Source organism: Carettochelys insculpta, chromosome 18 (genome assembly GCF_033958435.1).
Source record: "Carettochelys insculpta isolate YL-2023 chromosome 18, ASM3395843v1, whole genome shotgun sequence".
NCBI lineage: Eukaryota > Metazoa > Chordata > Testudines > Carettochelyidae > Carettochelys > Carettochelys insculpta.
The window spans coordinates 12,458,573-12,479,180 of NC_134154.1; the positions used below are offsets into that span (position 1 = coordinate 12,458,573).

Consider the following 20,608-nt stretch of genomic DNA (forward strand, 5'->3'; position numbering starts at 1 on the left):
AGCCTGATAGCTGGTTGCTTTAAAAATACTGTGTGCTCATCTTGTCTGTCTGTTTGGAGATCCACATGCTGAGCTGTTTGAATGACCATGTGCTGAAGCCGGCAATTGGAAGCTGTGAGCTTCATAAGGAGGATTTGAAATCCATAACCCTCGGTTCAGTGGTCAAGCCTTACTGGGGGAGGGGCTATCAGGAAGGCCGAGGCTATATAAAGCTCCTAGTCAGTGGCCAGGGAGCTTAGCAAATAGGATCAGCCAACAGGGAGTTTCATGTGGGAGTTCTTCAGGTGATATGATTACAGGACCTTCGAGGTAAGTGGCTGTGTGCTGGGGGTTACTTGCTGATTGCCTTAAAGATCCTATGTGAAGAGCTTGTGTTTGTGTTTGGAGATCCACACACTGAGCTGTTTGTTTGAGGGTCTATGTGCTGTGGCTGGCAGTTGGAAGCTGTGAGCTTCATAACAAGGATTTGAAATCTATAATCTTCTGTTCAATAGTCAAGCCCAGGGGTCGGCAACCAAAATAGCAAGAGCAGACTTTTTTTTTTTTTTTAATCTGGTAAAAAACTCAATAATTAAAGAGCTGCAATGTATGTCGCTATGAGATGGTCCTTAATAAATAGCATCAAACCATACTTTTTGTAACTCCCAGTTTAAGAACAGCGCACACACGGTGATTTGTAATACAATACATATTTATTGTAGGACGTTCACCAACTTTTTAAGTACTCTGTTTCGTTAGACTTTACATGTGTGTGTTTGTACCACTAAGTTACTTTCTTTCCCAAACCTTTTCTCTCTCTGGAGGACAATAGATGTCATCTGTTTCTTCCTGTCAAATACAGTAAGCATATCGAGACACTTTTGTTGTTTCAAACAAATACACAATGTGAATTTGTACAAATGAAATGAGACATTTGTTTATTTTTAGCATCTTAAATATACTCACAAAAATTTTCAGCTTATTGATATTTTCAAAATACACACTACTAATGTGAGTTCATATCAATGAAATAGGACATTTAATTATTTTCAGCATTCTAAATATACTGATAAAATTTTCAGCTTACCAATATTTTAGTGTAATTTCTACTGCTGAGTTTCTTTGGTGAGTTGTTCAAAGTTTGGAGAGTAGGCTGTCGCTTTCATTTTCAAGGAGAACTGTACACTTTCATCATTCAGTTGGCTTCTCAGTTTGCTTTTTATGAAGTTCACATCTGAAAAAACTTGCTCACACAGGTAAGTAGGTCCCAAGATGGACAGGATACCAAATGCATCTCTCTTCCTGTTACTATAGGCATCTGGTAAAGAATTCCAAACTTAAGCACAGTTTGGTCTTGTTTTTTAATATCAAGCATTTCAGTCCATCTGTGTTGAGGTTGCATTTTTTGTTGTTAGTGAATTTCTCATTGCAACTGACACATAAAGGGACCCCAGCCAAACTCGATATAAATGCGAAGGATTGAATTCATTCAGTCTGAAATTCTCTTATTTTTGATTTTCCCCTTTTTGAAGCTATTCCAACTGCACTTTAATTATATACCAATTTTACTTCACGTTTAATTTGTTTTCTTTCTTAAAATGTGCGTTGCCCTTCACAGTGGGAATGCTGCAGGCTTCCTATTCCATTACAAAATCAGGACTATTAGCAACACAATCAAATCACAGATACAGTATTGTATCCCACAATGCACTGCACTTATTAAAGGGGGAGTTATCCAGCATTTTGAGATCACATATGATTTGCTATTTAGATATGAGTTGGTCATTGTTGGACTTTGAGATGTTCACTGTTTATCAAAAATAACCAGGAGGGTTTTTTTGTTTTTGTTTTTAACTTTGCAATTATAGCATCCGAGTCACAAAGCAGTCCTTAAAGTGCTGCTTGCAGTTCTGGAGCCATTGGTTGCCAAACCCAGATCAAGCCTTATCTGGGGGAGGGTTATCAAGGAGGCCAAGGCTGTATAAAGCTGGTAGTAAGTGACCAGGGAGCTTAGCAAACAGGAGCAGCCAACAGGGAGTTTCATGTGGGAGTTTAGAGGGGAAGTTTGAAGAGGGCTAGATACACTTGGCATTCTTTAAAATCTCTTTTGAGCTAAACTAAAATTGTGATTTAAATAAAAACAGTATCAAAAATCTAATCTGTAGGAGGAAAAGCAGGCAGAAGCGCATAGGCAGAGTGTGGGTTACCCTGTGTCTTGTACTTAATGCAGCATATGTGATTAACTGCCCTTTGGATAGGTGGCATGTATGTTTATTTGATGCAAGGAGCTCCTGGCCCTCAGGGACTGCATACAGGTGTTGGAGGCCAGGGTGGCTGAACTGGAGGAGTATCAGAGAGATAGCTGTGTTGGTCTTATCCGTGATAACAACCCGAAGTCCTGTGGCACCTTATAGACTGACATGTATCTGACAGAGTGAGTGTTTGTCCACAAAAGCTTATACTCCAAAAATTCTGTTAGTCTACAAGGTGCCACAGGACTTCTCTTGAATTGGACTAGCTAAGGGAGGCAGAGAGGTACATAAATGAGGCTTTCCAGGACACTCTAGAACTGTCCCATATCTCCATTCAGACAGCCCTGGTGTTGTTGAGCAGGGTGAAAGACTCAGGTAAGGAGAACATGCAACTGGAGCTGAGGGGAACCATCCCATAGTTGGGATCTCACTGTGGATACCTCTCTGAGCGTGGGAACTCCAATTCTTAGAAAAAAACAGGTGTTAGTAAAGGATTTGATCATTAGACACAGACAGCATGGTGTATGATGACCAGGAGAATCATATGGTGACTTGCCTTCCTGGTGCAAAGGTTGTAGAGCTGTTGAGACATATTGATAGACTTATGTGTAGTGCTGGGGGGAAGCCAGTGGTTGTGGTATGTGTAGGTATCAATGACATAGGGAAGGGGAGGAGAAAGGTTCTGGAAGCAAATGTAGGCTACTAGGAAAGGGACTGAAATCCAGGACTTCTAGGGTAGCATTCTCTGAAATGCTTCCAGTTCCATGTGTGGGGCCAGGTAGGCAGGTAGAACTACAGAGTCTCTGTGCAGGGATGAGACGATAGTGTAGGGAGCAGGGACTTATATTCATTAGGAACTGGGGAAACTTTTGGGGATGGGGGAAGCGTATACAGGAAGGATGAGCTCCACCTAAAGCAAAATGGAACCAGACTGCTGGCACTTAACATTAAAAAGGTTGTAGGGCAGTTTTTAAACTAAGCGCTGGGGGAAAGCTGATTGATGCAGAGGAGCACATGTATCAGACAGAGACATCTCTTAGGCGAGGGTCTATTAATAGAGATTCTCTATGCTCTAGTAAAGAGGAGGGGACTGAAAATGATGTCTCGTGACATTTGAGAAACAGTCAAATGAAAAAGAGTAGCACATCAGGAAATGGCAGACAGATAAACAGTGACAAATTGTTAGAGTGCTTATACACAAATGTTAGAAATCTAAATAGTAAGATGGGTGAATTAGAGCACCTTATATTTAAGAAGGACATCAATGTAATTGGCATCACAGAAACTTGGTGGAATGAGGACAATCAATGGGACACAATCATACCAGGGTACAAAATATATGAGAAGGACAAAACAGGTTGTACTGGTTGGGGGGTGGCACTATACATGAAAGAAAATGTAGAATCAAATGAAGTAAAAAATCTTAAATGAAGCAAAATGTTCCATAGAATCTCTGTGGATACTAATTCCACACTTTAATAATGAGAATATGGCACTAGGGTTATATTACCAACCACCTGACCAGGATAGTGGTAGTGACTATGAAATGCTAAGGGAGATTAGAGAGCCTATCAAAATAAAAAACTAAATAGTAATGGGGGATTTTGGCTATCCCTGCATTGACTAGGTACACATCACCTCAGGAGAGGATGCTGAGATAAGAATTTCTTGATACCCTAAGTATCAGAGGGGTAGCCGTGTTAGTCTGGATCTGTAGCAGCAACGAAGGGTCCTGTTAGTCTATAAGGTGCCACAGGACCCTTCGTTGATACCTTAACTGACTGCTTCTTGGATCAGCTGGTTCTGGAACCTAAAAGCGGAGAGGTAATTCTTGATTTAGTCCTAAGTGAAGTGCAGGATCTGGTCCAAGAGGTAAATATAACTGGACCACTTGGAAATAGTGACCACAATATAATAAAATTTAACATCCCTGTGATGGGGAGAACGTCTCAGCAACCCGACACTGTGGCATTTAATTTCAGGAGGGGGAAAACTACACAAAAATGAGGAAGCTAGTTAAGCAGAAATTGAAATGTACAGTGCCAAAAGTAAAATCCCTTCAAGCTGCATGGAAACTTCAAGACACCATAATAAAGGCCCAACTTAAACGTATAACCCAAATTAAAAAAAACACAGAGTGCCAAAAAGTACCACTGTGGCTAAACAACCATATAAAGAAGCAGTCAGAGATAAAAAGGCATCCTTTAAAAAGTGGAAGTTAAATCCCAGTGAGGAAAATAGAAAGGAGCATAAACTCTCTCAAGTTAAGTGTAAAGACATAATAAGAAAAACCAAAAAGGAGTTTGAAGAACAGACAGCCAAAAACTCAAAAAGTAATAGCAAAATGTTTTTGATTACATCAGAAGCAGCAATCCTGCTGAACAAACAGTGGGACCTCTGGCTGATTGAGGTGCTGAGGGAGAACTCAAAGATGATAAGGCCATTGTGGAGAAACTAAATTAATTCTTTGGTTTAGTCTTCACAGCTGAGGATCCCAAACCTGACCCATTCTTTTTAGGTCACAAATCTGAGGAATTGTCCCAGATTGGGGTGTCATTAGAGGAGGGTTTGGAACAAACTGATAAACTTAATACTAAGAAGTCACTGGGACCAGATGGCATTCACCTAAGAGTTCTGAAAAAAACTCAAATATGAAATTGCAAAACTATTAACTATGGCTTGTAACTTACTTTTAAATCAGCTTCTGTACCTGATGCCTGGAAGATAGCTAATATGATGCCAATATTTAAAAAGGCTCTAGAGGCTATCCTGGCAATTACAGACTGGGAAGTCTAATGTCAGTACCAGGCTAATTAGTTGAAACTGTAGCAAAGAATAAAATTGTCAGATACATAGATGAACATAATTTGTTGGGGAACAAGTCAACATGATTTCTCTAGAGGGAAATCATGCCTTACTTATCTAGTAGAGCTTTTTGAGTGGGCGGGGGGGTCAATAAGCATGTGGACAAGGGGGATCCAGTGGGTATAGGCCTTTGACAAAGTTCCTCATCAAGGACTCTTAAGTAAAGTGAGCTGTCATGGGATGAGAGGGAAGATCATCTCATGGACTGATAACTTTTTAAAAGACTGGAATTAAAGGGTAGGAATAAACAGCAAGTTTTCAGAATGGAGTGTGGTAATCAGTGGTGTCTCCCAAGGGTCCATACTTTGACAAATCCCATTTAACCTATTTATAAATGATCTGGAGAAAAGGGGTAAACAGTGAGGTGGCAAAATTTGCAGATGATATTAAACTGCTCAAGATAGTTAAGAACAAAGCAGACTGTGAAGATCTTCAAAATGATCTCATGGGGAGTAAGGGAGGTTGATGAGAGAGTTTCTCCCATCCACTTCCCTCAGTGATGATGGCCAGGTAAGTTGATAAGTTGATTCAAGCTACACAATTGCCATAGCTTGAATTGCTCATCTATGATTGACTTTAAGGTCTAGTGTAGATCTGGCCTTAGTCTTCCTGTAGGCATTGGTCCTCTTGCCTTTAGAAGACGCTGCATAGAGAAAAGCTGTGGAAAACCAGCCAAAGTGGCTTGTGTCACTTTTGCATTAGATGTTTTATTGAACTTAATGAGTGTGTCAATGTAAAGAAATCTTTAGTTGTGGAGTCATGTTTAGTTTTGTCAACGGGGTTTGTTTTGTTTTCAGATGCAAGTGGAAAATTATTGCAGGTGAACAAAGTCCATTGTTGCTTTGTCGTCTGTAACGCAGGAAAAGATGTATCAAGCCGAAGCTCTGAAACATAGCAGAGACCTTTTAAAGTCATTGGCTGTGTCTAGGCTAGCCCTGAACTGTGAAGGGGGCATGGTAATTAGGGTGGCAGGAGACTACTAATGAAGTGCTGCGGGGCATATGCAGCACTTCATTAGGCTAAATCTCCCCTGCCGCAACTTCGAAGTGTGAAACTTGGAAGTGCCAGCTTGCGCGTAGCCGCGGGTCAGCCGTGGGTACTTCAAAGCGCCCGCACTCCTTCGCAGTCCCTTTACTCCTCAAAAAGTAAAGGGACTTCAAAGGAGCGCAGGTACTTCGAAGTACCTGCAGCTGCACGCAAGCTGGCACTTTGAACTTTCACACTTCGAAGTTGCCACGGGGAAGATTTAGCCTAATGAAGTGCTGCATATGCACCACAGCACTTCATTAGTAATCTCCCGACACCCTAATTGCTGTACCCCCTTTAAAGTTTGGGGCTAGTCTAGACACAGCCATTGTGTATCAAAATAATGTTGTTTATTGTGCTCCAGGCCAAAGTTGGTTTTTGTTGGTTTTTGTTTTTTCTTGAAAGAGGTACAGAACCACGCAGTCCTCACACATTACTCCTGACCTCCCACAGTGCCTTACTCATGTCATCCGTTGCTCTTACATGTGTTCCTTCTCCTTAAACTCAGGGGCCAAGTTTACATGACTGTCTTTTCCTGGCAAAAACAGACTTTTGCCAGCTAAAATTGCAGTGCATCTACACGGCAAATGCGCTTCGTCGACAATTTGTCGACAAAACTTGACCCATATGCTCTCAGCCTTTTGCCTCTCCCTATTCCGGTATAATGCCTCTCTCGACAGTGTTCGGTTGGCGAACAGCTGTGTAGATGCTCTGGGGCTCTTTTGTCAATAGACAGGGCCTCCGGTTCACTGCACAGCCCTGTTTTCAGAGCTTTCAGTCAGACGTCCTGTCGAGAGAGGGCTGGGTGTGTGCTTGGGGGGCAGAGGAGCTCTTGAGATCTGCAGGGGCCGTGGCAGAGGGCTTTGTGCAGATGGGAGTGGGGTGTGCCTGGGCCAAGGCACACCCAGGCCCGGACACCGACTCCTTGCTAGCTGGGGCAGGGAAGGGAAGAGTGGGCGGGCAAGATCCCAGGCTTGCACTACCCAAGGCACATGGGGGTCTCCAGTGAGCTGCCCCCTTTGCTGACTCAGCACTGCTGGGGCGGCCAAACTAGGGCTGCTCAGAGCCGGGTGCTGGCAGAATCCATGAGGTGTCTAGCCAGGAAGGATTCACAGCAGCTCTGCGAGGGGATCTCTGTGCTGCCAGCTGGCTCAGGCTCATTTTGGGTGCATGTGGGGTTCAGCTCAGGTAGGTTGGGGGTACAGAAAGGCTTCACCTCAGGTGGCGGCATGACTGAGGGAGAGAGCTCATGGGGGGGCTTTGCCTTAGAAGGGTTGAGGGCTCCCCAGGAGCACACTCCCCAGAGTAGCCTTCACCGCAGCACCCATGGGATGTGGCCTCACTCCTCTCGATGACGTAGTAGTGCTGGTACTGTGCCTGGCCCCAGCGACCCTGAGCCCCATGCTCGCCCAGTCCTGCCTGCCCAGTACATGCCTTGGGGCCGGGAGATGGAAGAGGGTCTGCCTGGCACATTCTGCAGCAGTGCCCAGTTCTCATGAATGCAACCTCTGGCTCCTTCACAGGCACATTCCCCATGGAGGTTAAATAATGTAACTGGTGGGCCTCACTTAGATACTTTATAAACAGGTAGTGTGGGCTGCAAAAAAATCTGATTGGGCCACAAGTTTGACATGCTTGCTCCACCACTCAGGTGCTATTTGGGTAAGATCATTCTTCTCTGCAGCCCTTTTAGGGCAGTTTCCATGATGGCATCATAGAAATATGCTCATGCCTACTGCTGATCCACAGTCAAGTCTATTTGGTGATACACATCTCCTACAGCTGAAAGGGACCCCAGGAGGTCATTGAGTCCAGTCCCCTGCACTCTTGGGAGGGCCAAGCACCATCCCTGCGAGATTTTCTTTCTTTTTTTTTTTTTTTAAATCTATTTGCCCCAGTCGCCTAAATGGCCTCCTCAAGGACTGAACTCACAATCTCAGGTTTAACAGGCCAATGCTCAAACCGCTGACTTATTTATACCTGTATGCTGTTGAATGGCCTTCCTTTCTCCCCATCCCCCTGACTATCTGTGTGAGTTACAGTTCAACTATCTTCAGTATTCCTAATATTAAAGTGACAGGCCATGCTTTAGATTTCTTTTAAAGTTTAAAGCATGTCCTTTGTCTCCTTGTAAGCCTGACAGACAGAGCTTCTAGGGTGTGCCTCTTCCGATTGCTGTCTTGCAGAATTATTTCAAAACTTAAGGTAAGGATGGGATTGTAATTGGTTTTCTGTAAGGTATTTATCACTTCTCCCTCTTTTCCTAGTTCATGGGGTTAATGCAATTAGACAGAAGACCTCAGTAGCATTGCAGTTGATGGACGTGCGTTGGTCTTGTATTTATATATTTATACAGTATTTGTTTGTTTATTAATTATATATTATTTATACATTGGTTATAGCCATGGTAAGTCTGGACTGGAAACAAAAATTATACCCAGAAGGCCATATTCATCCCTGGTGTAACTCCACTAACTACAGTGGACTACAATGAAAATGAATTTGGCTCATGCCTGATTGTCAGTATTCACTGTGTTGTAACAACAGTTGCACTGGAAGGTAGAGCCAATTTATACAGTACAGTATTGTGTTCTCTGAAGGAGCAGCTGTGCAAGCAACTTTCAGAAATGGCTGCTGTGTAAGGAGTCTGTGTGTGGCGGGGGAGAGAGACGTCTCCTATTAGAATCACTGTATACCAGAATGTGTAAGCTGGGCCAGTGATATGAACACGTGACTGACTATTGCAGGCTCTTCGACTCGTATGCTGTAAAGAGGGAACAGCTTCTGTTCTATGCAAGAAGGTACAGGTTTATATTTTCCTGTTTCTTAGAAGTGGTATCTTATATGCTGTACTCTCTTAGAGAACACTGCTATTTCAGGGGGCGCTGGGGAGGAGGAGGAAGCTTTTGCCATATTTCAGACTGCCAGGCACTTTAGTGAAGCTCATTTATGAGCAGCAACAATTCTTCAGAGAAGAGCTGAACATATTGTATGGAATGCTTTCTTGCTATACTGGAAACCACAGCAGTTGAAAGAGCAAGAGGAGCTAATCCTGAGCAGGCTGAAAATGTAAATGATGAATAACTATGCTGGCATCTAGTATGCGTTAGAATTACTTTTCAAAATAAGGCTGAACATAAGTCAAGCTTATGTGCTCTGTAGAAGGGATTCTGATTTTCTGTAGTATATCATTCTTCCCCCAGCCAGCAATCCAGTCCGGGTAGGTACAAGGGTCTGCAGACAGGGATCACATTGTAAGATTAGGGCCAGAATTTGTTCTTTAAAAATGCTTTTTTTACATGTAACAAATATCTATTATAATATATCCCAGATAGCTACAGCTTTGCTGGGATATCGAACATAAGTCAAGCTTATATTTGTGATGATGGATAATGGCATTGATAAATGTGTTACTGTAGCTATATTTTAGCCTGATTTGCATTCTGGTTAGGAAGCTCTTACCACAAGTGCCTTTTTTCCCCTCTGAAGAGGAACTGCGGCTCCTCCCATGGTAGCTCTTTGTTGCCCCTGGTTCTTACCTTCCTTTACTGGGACACTTAAAAAAAACAAAAACAAAAAAAAAAAAATTTTTTCCTTGCCAGGGTTACTAGCAACACCTCAGATTGTTAAAACTGTTTAATTTTTAATATCAAATTTATATCAAGATTTCTGCGTTTTTCGGTTTGCTTTTTGCACTTGCTCAGCCAGGGAATACAATAATAGACTGCTTAATTTTGATTTCTGGTTTTCATGCCCAAGTGTAATGCTGCAGTATTTACAGTATACCACCATGATCTTCTGATTGATGGCTTTTGTCTGCATTCCCAGAAACGTGCTGGTCCTATTAAACACTAACACTGTCAGCAATGTGTTTGGGGGCACTCAGGTGTTTGTTTAGTCTATTCTGTCTCATCTTACTTGAGCAATCTACTGCCAGAGATCTAGTTTTACCTTTTCGTTGTCAGTCAACCTCCACCTGCTGTTATCTGTCAGCATTCCATCACTGTCCGTGTTAGGGTACACATGGTACATTTGACAGCCCAGCAGGCCATGTATTTGATCTGCAGTGTACAGCCATGCCTGTTGATAGCTCAAAACAATAACACAAACTTGTAAACAATTATGAAACAGAAATAAGGACACGTTAAAAATAATTAAAGTCATTAAAAAACGATATCCCCGTAAAGCTGTAGCTATTTGGGATATATTATAATAGATATTTCTTACATGTAAAAAAACCATTTTTAAAGAACAAATTCTGGCCCTAATCTTACAATGTGATCCCTGTCTGCAGACCCTTGTACCTACCTGGACTGGATTGCTGGCTGGGGCAAGAATGATATACTACCGAAAATTAGAATCCCTTCTACACAGCACAGAGAACTACATAGTTTTTTAGGACAGGTGAGTCCAGAAGAGAATCATAAAGCCAATAGGTACTACTGATGGAGTTTTAGGAGGGCAGAACATAATTATCTTACTTGAAATCTGTCCAATTCAATGGTGATAAACATTCTCTGAAGCCTAATTAATGGGGATTCTAGCACTTATTAAGCATGTATTATTCTCTCTGTCCCCTTCCTGTCATCCAGAAAAATGAGGAGAAACCTGTCTTTATCTTTCAACTTGGAAAAAGGCAGATTTAAAAGACAAAAGAAACAGATTTTTAAAACCTCTAAATAGCAGAATTTTGCATTTATTGGAGACTGACGTTTATGTCGTCATGGTAATGAAGCAGAAATATAGTACTAGGACAGCATGAGGAGTCAGAGTTAAATTATAAATGAGGAAGTCCTCAGTGGGGAAAAAAAAGTGAAAGCGCCTCTACCTTGATAACAAGATGTTGATGGAAAAACTAATTACTTCGTACTCAACAAAAGCCAACAAAGACCACATTATGCTTTCTTGGCTATCTGATAACTTCATGTTTAGCAATACGCTGGGTTTCTGACAGTGAAAGATTTTAAAAAGCCACCATGTTTGACTTTCAGCCTGTTGCTTCTGTCAGAAAACAAAAGTGAAAATATTCTTCCTGTTTTTTTAAAAATCTGAGTAAGGGTTGGTTGGGGTTTGGTTGGGGTTCTTTCTTTTTCTTTCTTTCTTTCTTTCTATATATATATTTTTTTTAATTTGAACTTGTGCTTGCTATGGCAGTACTGTATCTTTGGCAGAGACTTCCCTGCAGATGTGGAAAAGGTACCCAAAAAGTTACCTGAGTGAAAATGCAGCTGCTTTCCCTTCCGGATGCTTGAATACCATCAAGATATGACATGTGCATGCGTGTGCATGTGTACATTTGCTCAAGTAGTTTTCCAGAGGGACACTGATGACTTGTACTTTGACATTTCCCCCCCAAAAGCAACTGTACACAAGTAACTTTTTGGTGTACCTTTTCCACTTCTGCTTACCTGGACACTCTAGCCCAATATGTCTGCTGATCTTGCTCCAAGGAAAAGGCTGAAAATAAGCACCCACTGAATGCCATAGAAAGCAAGATGCTCTTAGTGTAGGACAGAGTCAGGAATTTGAATTTTAAGCTTGGCTTTGATGCAAATTCCCCCTGACTTTTGGAGAAGTATTTCAACCTATGTTTTAAAAGTATGTGCAAAAACCTGTGCACATGAACAAAATGCAAATATAAAATGCTGGCCATCGGAGCAAACTTGCAAACATGCACATCCGTGACTTTCACTAGTCTAACAGGTGATTCAATGCACAACTTGAGCATGAGCTTTTAAAATTTTCAAGCTCTCTGAATGTCAGTTTCACCACCTGAAAAACTGGGATAATACTGCTTATCTACCTCACAGGGTGAGAGGAGGGTTAATCAGTTAATGTGCAGGGCCTTTTGAAGGAAAATGCTATGTAATTGCTCAGTATATTATATTCCCCTCTGATGGATGCTGGCGATTAGCAGCAGTCTTTCTGCAATGAGTTCAGGCACCATTATCCCTGGGCACTCTTCTATTGTAGTCTATGTATCAAGGCTGTCAGGCCAGTGGAGAGATTCTTTTGTGAAAGCAGGTTGAATGAATGGTATAAATTTACTGAGCATTCTCCATTCACACCAGGTTATGGGAGCTAATAAAATCTAGATGGAATTATACGCACCTTCCCTCCCCCACTACTGTAACACAACACTATCAACTGACTGCTCAGTGACTCAAACTCAGAACAACCAACCAAGCAATTGGCAGTCAGATTAAATATATGAAAGATAAAAAAATTGAAGACAATATGGTCATCTTCCCACAAAGGGATGCTATATTAGTGGGACAAAATCAATTAAGGGAAGCATATGAAGTACTGTGTGGAGCCATGTTTTCACCAGTTACTCATAACATCAAGAATATTAACGTGTCACCTTGGTGTTTATCAAGGTATCCTGAAATGGATCTCTTGAGTCAATATAGATAAAAACTCTCTCTCTCAGTTGCCATCTGTCCAAAGCATATCAGTGTACCTTCCAGACCTGTTTTAATTTAGCTTCATCATACCTCATTTCTACATGTACCCTACATTCCCCTCTTGGAAGGGGAATGCAAATGAGTGAGATTGAAAATGCAAATGAAGTGCTGATTTACAAATCTCGTACTTCATTTGCATAATCTCAAGCAAACGCATTTCCAGAAGTGATTTTTTTGGGGGGAGAAAAAAAAAACACAGCTGTGTATACAGGGCTTCTTCAAGTAAAAGCCCTGTTTCCAAAAGAACCTTTATTCCTTAAACAAAATAGGAAGAAGGGTTTTTTCAAAAATGGTTTTTTTTTTTCCTGAAGGAACCCTATCTACACAGCTGTTTTTTTTGTTTTGTTTTTTTTTTAAAAATCACTGCCAGAAATGCGATCACATGAGATTATGCTAATGAAGCCTGCAATTTATAAATCAGTGCTTCATTTGCATTTTTTCTCACTTGTTTGCATTCCCCTTCCGAAAGGGGACTGTAGTATAGACACAGCCCATGAGTTAGACAAGTGGTATTTTTCTCATAGCGTAACGGAAGTTCCAAGCAGTCAAGTGACTTGGTCATGCAGGTATAGTGCTGCTAAAATGGAACTAAAACCTAGGTCCTCCTGCCTCAAGACCATGAAGCCATCTCTCATGGAAGACAACAGCCTAAGGGTATATTATGTATTTGCAGCATCGGGATTTTTATGAGTCTTTCCAGACATGATTACAGAGCAGAGCTGTGTAGTTTTATCTTGGATAAATTGATAATGATGTACTCTATAATTCGGTTTACTACGATTCAGTTTGTATTTTTTAAAATAAAAATTAAGAACAATCATTTATCTCCAAGTATTTTTTCATTATCAGCTCATTTCTGCAGCAGCAGCAGATGAGGACTTAAGTCAAAACGTTATCATTACTGAACTCAACCTTCCTAAAATTTAACTAATCCTATTTTAAGCTCATTTAATCATTACATTTTTTAATATTTCATTGTAAGAATAGTGAAACCCTGAGCTGCTTGTGCCAAACCATTGACACACTCACTTGCAAGAGGCCCTCAAACAATATTTGTAAAATAACTTTTTTACTTTTCTTCTCCATAAATTTCAATTTGCTGCACATGGAGATTTTTGGGGGGGGGATGAAATGGGAAATAGATTATTACCACTATTCTCCACTTTACATCAAATCCTGCCTATCCCACCTTTCCATGAAACATATATTGTGGAGCATAAAACTAATCTCATCAGTTCAAGTTACCAATATGTTTTGCATTTAAAAGAACTCTAGGTGCACACCAGGCCTTAACTGATGCAGTCTGATTGGAGAAACATCCTTAGGTAACTGGTAAATAACGTTATCTTGCTTAAGGTAGTAAGAGCAAAAGCAGATTTAAAGGTAGTGGAGTGCTGTGTGCCGCTTCCTTTTGGGCCTTCACAGCCAGGAAAAACACCACTCTCCCTTATCTCCTCCCCCATGATTTTTCATTTTTTTTCTTCATCCTCCTCTTATAAGTACTAGGAAGTAAATGAAAATAAAGCAGGGTACCTTGCTTGGGGAAGGAGGTTGGGGATCGGGCTGTGGGAGGGTGTTCGGGTGCTGGGACAGTGGGGTGGGGTATGGAAGTGGGGTGCAGGCTGTGGCATGGGGCAGGGGATTGGGGTGTGGAAAGGGTGAGGTGCTTACCTGAGGTGGCATGCCTATGGAAGTGACCAGCGCACCCCTCTGGCAGTGGCTCCAAGTTGGGGAGGGAGGGGCAGGCCTTCGCACACCACTTCCCGCGTGTGCTGGCCCTGCAGCTCATAAAAACTGCCATAGTTCTTTTGTTAGGGGAACAAATAAATAACTTTTCCGTATGCATTTTTTTCCATCCCTGCCATACCTATGGGCTTGGTGACAAAACTGATTAGTCATTTTGGCCGGTTACCTCACCAGTGTGTGTGTGTGGGCTGGGAGGGGGTGGTGTTTCCCTTGGTAACATTTTACATGTGTTTGTTGTTGTTTGTCTTCTCTGTTTAGATTTTAGGTTTGCTGGGCAGGGAGCGTATCTGCCCAATGTGTTTCTAACACAGATGCTAATGTTAACTGGGGCTGTTGAGCCCTGCTGTAACACAAGTATTTAATAACAGTAGCTATTCTCCATGATTTATTTCAGTTTCTCTATACATTTAATGTGTTCCATGAATCCACATTAAAGCTTCAGTTACAGCTGCATTTTCTAATACTGTTATAATGAACTCACGCATGAGGATCTGTCTAATGCTGGTTTTACGCTGGTTGAATTACAATTTTAATTTTGCACATCACATTTGTTAGCTAATGAAAAAACAAATCACCTATAACGCTGTTGTTGACAGATTCAAGGCATTTTTTCTGGGAGGGGACGCACCAGAACAGAGTTCCGGCACCATTTTTGGAGGCTGCAAGTTGCATGTGCAGGGGTTGGTAACCCGCGGCTCTGAGCGCTGATACTGACTCCACTTGTGCCTCTGGAGGCTGTCCCTGCTAAAATGATACCCACCGTTAAAACTGAATTTAGTATTTTTCTCTAAGTGGGGACAGCCTGTGGAGCCACTGAGCAGTCAGCTGCACCAGGGAGCCCCAGAAGAGGAAGCCACTAGGCCTGCAGGAGAGCTGAGGGGGATGGGTAGCCGAGCCTGCCCTTGCTGGAGCCACACTGAGAAGGAGGCGGCAGTGGGGGGAGGCAGTGGCCATGGAGGAGCAGAGCAGGAACCAGGCTCACCCCACCCTGCAGCTGTGGGCAACCCCCAACCCTGCCAGGGAGATGGGAGAAGCAAGCAGCCAGCTGACCCCTAGGGCCCGTGCTGCTTCTCCGCTCCCAGCCCGGGGGCCCTCATCCTCCTCCAACTGCTGCCCTGCTCCGACCCACCCGGCTGGCGCTGTCTGGCTGCTGCCACCTGCTCCAGGTGCTGTCTTCAGCACCAGCAGCCAGTGAGAGAACGGGCAGCGCCACTCCACCTGCAGCGCGGAGCCGCAGCCAAAGGGGGAAGAGAGGCAGCCACTCTTCTGCCAGCTGTTTGCTCCCTCCTGCTTCCCGGCTACTGCCGCCGGCTCAGAAGCACCTATCTGCAGTGGGGAGAGTCCTCCCTAGACTTCACCATCTGCCTGTGCTGCAAGGGGGGTGAGCACCAGCTCCAGACTGCCTCCTCCTGCCTCGGCAGCTGGGGGAGGTAGACAGCACGCAGAGCTGTTGTCTCAGGCAGGTTAATCCTGGGGGTGGGAGGCAGGGTCGGGGCTGAGGGAGGTTTACGCCTGGGGATTGTGGGGGCGGACAGAGGCTGAGTTCCAGCACCCTTGTTTCCTAGAAGAAAAGCACTGCGGTCAGCAAAAAAGCTGTGCGGACACTCTGGGGAGCCTTCTCGCGGCAGACAGGGCGTCCAGAACAATGGGCAGCCCCGTCTTCTGTGCTTTCAGGTGCCTGGTTTATCAAGAGAGCAGCCAGGCAGTCCGGCTGCTCTGTCGACAAAGCAGAGCTCGTTTCCGAGGTTGGCTTTTCTGTGTGATGACAGAAGTTTTGTCAGGAAATCTGTTCTGACAGCGACTTCTGTCGACAGAGCGCTGTAGTGTAACCGTAGTCCAAGTGTCCTAGACGGGAGAAGGCCGAGAGATATTTTATGTAGGCTACGGGCAGCAGTGTCTCAAATTTTAACTCTAGGGATCTGGAGAACAGCAGTTTTAATCTTTAGCCACTTACAATCCTCAGGTAAGGAATTTACATGTGTAGGTGTCAAACTAAAATATTATAAGGGACCAGTTCGTCCAACTCTTTAATCAGTTAGTAAAGACTAATAGTTACTTTGCAGATTAAGAGTTTGGGATGGGGTGAGAGGAGTCAGGCTTTTAACACCATCCTAAAATAAAAGGCCCTTTATAGTACATTAGATTTCCCTGCCAAATCGCTGTCAGCTGAAACAAAAAGGAACCAGTGTTCTAAGCAAAAAAAAAAAAAATTTTTCTACTTTAGGTCCATTGTGGCAATGTGAGCCAAGCCAGTAATAATTTTAGCTTGAAACCCACAGTCATGGGTGAAAGCTGCAGTGAAATAAATTACTACTCATAGCCAGTGTTCCCATAAGCTGTGCACTTGTGTGGAGGCTCAGCAGAAATTCAGTGCCACCCAGTTGATTAGCAGAGTGCCCAGGCTTTGTGTTTCTACTGGTGGTGCACATTTGCACATGCCTTGGTGCACATAAAGTTATTCTGCGTAGGGATGGAAAAGATTAGAGGGAGCATTACTCGTAGCCCTGGACTCAGGAATTTGCTTTCCCATTTGGTTCAAAAGAGACAGCTGAAGCACCAACTTCAAACAAACCAACCAACTTCAGAGTAAATGAGGAGGCCTGTCTGTTCATTTAGCCTTTTGCTTGCGAGGCGGCTGGTGGTGGTGGCAGGGAGGGGTTAAGGTTGGGTTATTTGTGGTTCAGAGCATTTTTCTGAGCGTCACAAAAAGTCAGAACTATGCATGTTGTAATATGTGAGCTTTCAAACTGACTTGAGGCACCACATGTGGCAATAATGGAACCAATGGGGGAGGGTTGGGGGAAGAGCTGCCTTTGGGAAAGAAGATCTCGGTCTTAGAAGTGGGGAGCGAGATAGCTTTGTAGCTGGAGGACCCAGTGATGTGGACCTATGATCACTTGCCAAGCTGAGCCACAATGGCAGAATGCTTAAATGGAAACTGATGTCAGAATGCAGCTATCCATCTGCTGGAGGCCCCTGGGCTAGGTGTTTGCATACATGTAGACTAGACCTAGATCATTAAATGTATTAAAAACCAGCAGACATACTGTAAAACGAATCCACCGCTTTCCAGGCAGTGATTGAAATGTGATTTCACCCACTGAGTGCCTGTACTCCCCAGGCTTCAGACAAAGCAGCAACACTGATGGAAGACATAATTGAAGGGACATTACTTGTTAATTGGCAAGCTTGTCATTAAATAAGGATAATGGCATAAGAAAAGCATACAGCTGAAAAATCACTTTCCCACTGAAAGCCTATTGAAAGTGGTATGAGAAAGTTGCAGAAGTTGTTACCTCCAAAAAGTCCTCTATGACAGCAGAAGAGAGGAAGACACAGCTCTCCTCTTTTCTCCTCGAATATGTCAGTGACATAAATCGGATGAATCCAGCCATCCAAGTATTCCTCCAGAGAAAAGACTGGCTTAACAGGGCAACAGGTGTAGAGCAGCTATGTCTCATCAGCATATAGCTGCGATTTCAGTATGCCTGAATCTACACTAGCAAGTTCTTTCAGAACACACAGAGCATCTACACACAATGTACTCTATCAAAAGTAAATCGAAAGAACGTGGCCCTGCTTTCAAAGGTGCTCTTCTGCACCCAGCTCAGGAAGAACACCTGCTTCTGAAAGACTCAAAAGAAAGCATGTGTAAATGCTTAGCAGGCTCTTTTTTTGAATGGGAAGTCCTTCATGGCTCCAGCCAGCAGGGACAGCCTGGCCAGCACTTACAGAGCTCTATGCTCCAGATGACTGGCCACCTTAAAGGTACAGGGAGCCCCAGAGATCCCGTGGCAGGAAGCTGAGAGCGTGGTGGCAGCGAGCGTACAAGCTCAGCAGCTGCATGCCCTCCCTCCTTCCCTCTGAAGTGACGGGCTACACCATGGCTGAGAGCCAGCTGCCCCATGACTCCCAGGGAGCCTTCAGAGGGGTCTCAGGAGCCCACCCCGGCTGCGAGATGAAGGGCACCCTCATGGTGCGAGGCCAAGCTCCGGGACCTACTTGCTCTGTGAGAGGAGAAAGAGATCCTGCAGGTGATGGTGGGGAGGAGGTGGAATGCTGCCGCCTGCAGCTAGTTGGCCACTGGACTGTCAGCCCGTGGACGCCCTGGCTGCACCTTGGAGCAGGTCAGTTCCAAGGTGAAAGAGCAGCAGCAGGGGTATGTGCAGGCCAGGGACACTGTCAGGCACTTGGGGGCAGGGCAGGCCACCTGGCCCTTCTACGGGGAGCTGCATGGCCTCCTTGCAGATGAAAACAGCTCCCCCCAAACTCCCCACAGTACAGCAGCCCTGGAGCCTCTGGTGGTGCCAGAGGTGACGGAGGAGACAGGCCAGCTGGGACTCCCGATCTGCACCAGACAGCCTGAGCCAGAGGCTCCATTGGACAGCTGCTCCTCCAACGGAGTCCTGGTCATCACCGTCCTTTCAGGGACCTCCAGCCAGATATCCCGCAACATCAGTGAGAGGAACTCGCCGGTAAGCACCAGGCATGTCGCACACCCTGGCTCAGTGGGGTGCCTGCCTCTGCCATGGCTGGGCGTGGGTCAGTCACCAACGATGTCACAACCCCGCACACGTCACCGAGAGGTGCGTCCCTGGCACATGGGCACCCCTGCAGGCAGTGGTCAGGACCAGCTCCCACAGCCATGTGAGGGGACCCTGGCGGGGGGGGCAGGCCACACCCAGCTCACCCATGCAGGAACCCATGTGCCTGGACACCCCCCTTGGCCGCTAGCCCATTCCCCGATGGGGGCAGGGGGTGACCCGCAACAGTGAGCCCCATCCTCAAGGCAACATGGAGTCCATGTGTGGCAGGGCCTGCCCTGTGGGGCACACACACCACCACTCCTGAAACATCCCTGTCCCCCTGCCTGGGGGTGGGGGGCCACTGTCCACAGTGGGTGGAGGACACGGCCTTCAGGGCTGGGCTGTGGGACTGACGGACCATCTCTGTCCCTTTCCATCCTTACAGCTACTCTGTCCAAGAGCTGGGAGAGCCCCAGCACCACCCTGGAGCTGGCCAGCCCTGTCCCCCATGTTGGGCCCATGAGTCTGGGCCAGCGGCTGCAGAGGGGGCCAGGGCACCCCCAGCACCAGTGCCCAGCTGGGCCCATGGCAGGTGGTAATGTTGTCACCCCAGGACAACGAGACTGCCACCTGCACAGCCACCCTCCACCAAGAGACCCAGCTCACGGAGTGGCGGCTGTGGCTGGACGAGGCCGCCCTGATCTGGTGATGGAAGGCCTAGGTCGAACTGATGGGGACTCTGCAGGGCCCTCACGGGGCAGCTGGCCCAGCTGCTGAACCTCTCCAGCACTGCATTTGCTGCCCTACTCCTGCCTGACCTCCCCACTTCCACTGTATGCTCCTCCGTCCCCTGCTTCTACCCACCCTCCCTGCCAAGTCCCAGCCCACTGCCCCTATCCAGCACCCCTACCGTCTCGCAGTGGGTGGAGGACACGGCCTTCAGGGTTGGGCCTGCTCTGCTAATCAGCTGGGCAGCACCTCAGTCTCTCCTGGGCAGCCAGCCAAGTGCTCAGTTTCCAGGAAACACTGTGCACAACCTCATAGTCCACATCCCAGCCCCGCTGGGGATCCGGCGTGGGAGGGGCAAGTGCAGACGCCATGGCTTGTGCCTCCCACCCCCTTTCCCAGGCCTCCCCATCCCAAGTTCCCCCGGTATATAGTTTGTTGGGTTTATTTGGGTTTGCATATATTTCAGTTTGATGCAATAAACTGTTTCTTTGTTCAGCACCCCCATGTTCCTCAGTATTGGGGGGTGTGGGGTGGATGGGTGGGAGGGGTTGTAGGGGGACAGGGTAGGGTTGCGGGCTGGAGGAGCCTGCAAGGGGTGCACGGGGGAGGGTCACTGGGGCCCATACTAAAAATGGCTGAGAGACCACACTACGTTTTCCAGTACAGACCTGGGGGCAGGGTGGCGGGTGAGCAGGAGCCCTGAATCCCATAGAGCTGTGCGCAAATCCAAGGTTCAAGTGCAAGAGAAAATGACTGCAGCATTCACTCATCTTTGTCCTGACTCATGCATGTTCCAGCTCCTCCATGAGGTTGTGCACAGTGTTTCCTGGAAACTGAGCACTTGGCTGGCTGCCCAGGAGAGACTGAGGTGCTGCCCAGCTGATTAGCAGAGCAGCCACAGCTGGCAGCAAGTGTGTGTCTATTGGTGTGCACATCCCCATATGCCTTGGTGCACATAAAATTATTCCAGCCCTGGATGGAAAAAATTAGAGGGAACCTTGATCACGAAACCCAGTTC

General features: G+C 45.4%; 1 protein-coding gene and 1 long non-coding RNA gene across 4 annotated transcripts in view; one reads left to right on the forward strand and one right to left on the reverse strand.

Moving 5' to 3' along the window:
* The window catches only part of COMT (catechol-O-methyltransferase), a 61,274-nt gene that overhangs the window by 4,111 nt on the left and 36,555 nt on the right, over nt 1–20,608 (forward strand). The window contains exon 1 of one of the 3 annotated variants that reach the window (XM_075012917.1): nt 8,863–8,923. The exons of 1 other annotated variant lie outside the window; for it this stretch is intronic. The gene's annotated coding sequence lies outside the window, so the exon portion shown is untranslated. Of the gene's footprint in view, nt 1–8,862; nt 8,924–10,508; nt 10,527–20,608 lie in introns of those variants that run through there. One more of the 3 variants, XM_075012914.1, reaches the window with a different exon arrangement.
* On the reverse strand, nt 711–10,208 carry LOC142022753 (uncharacterized). The gene is made up of 3 exons (XR_012648031.1): nt 10,074–10,208; nt 9,585–9,678; nt 711–1,297 (listed from the first exon to the last, which is right to left on the reverse strand). It is a non-coding gene; the product is annotated as an uncharacterized LOC142022753 (long non-coding RNA).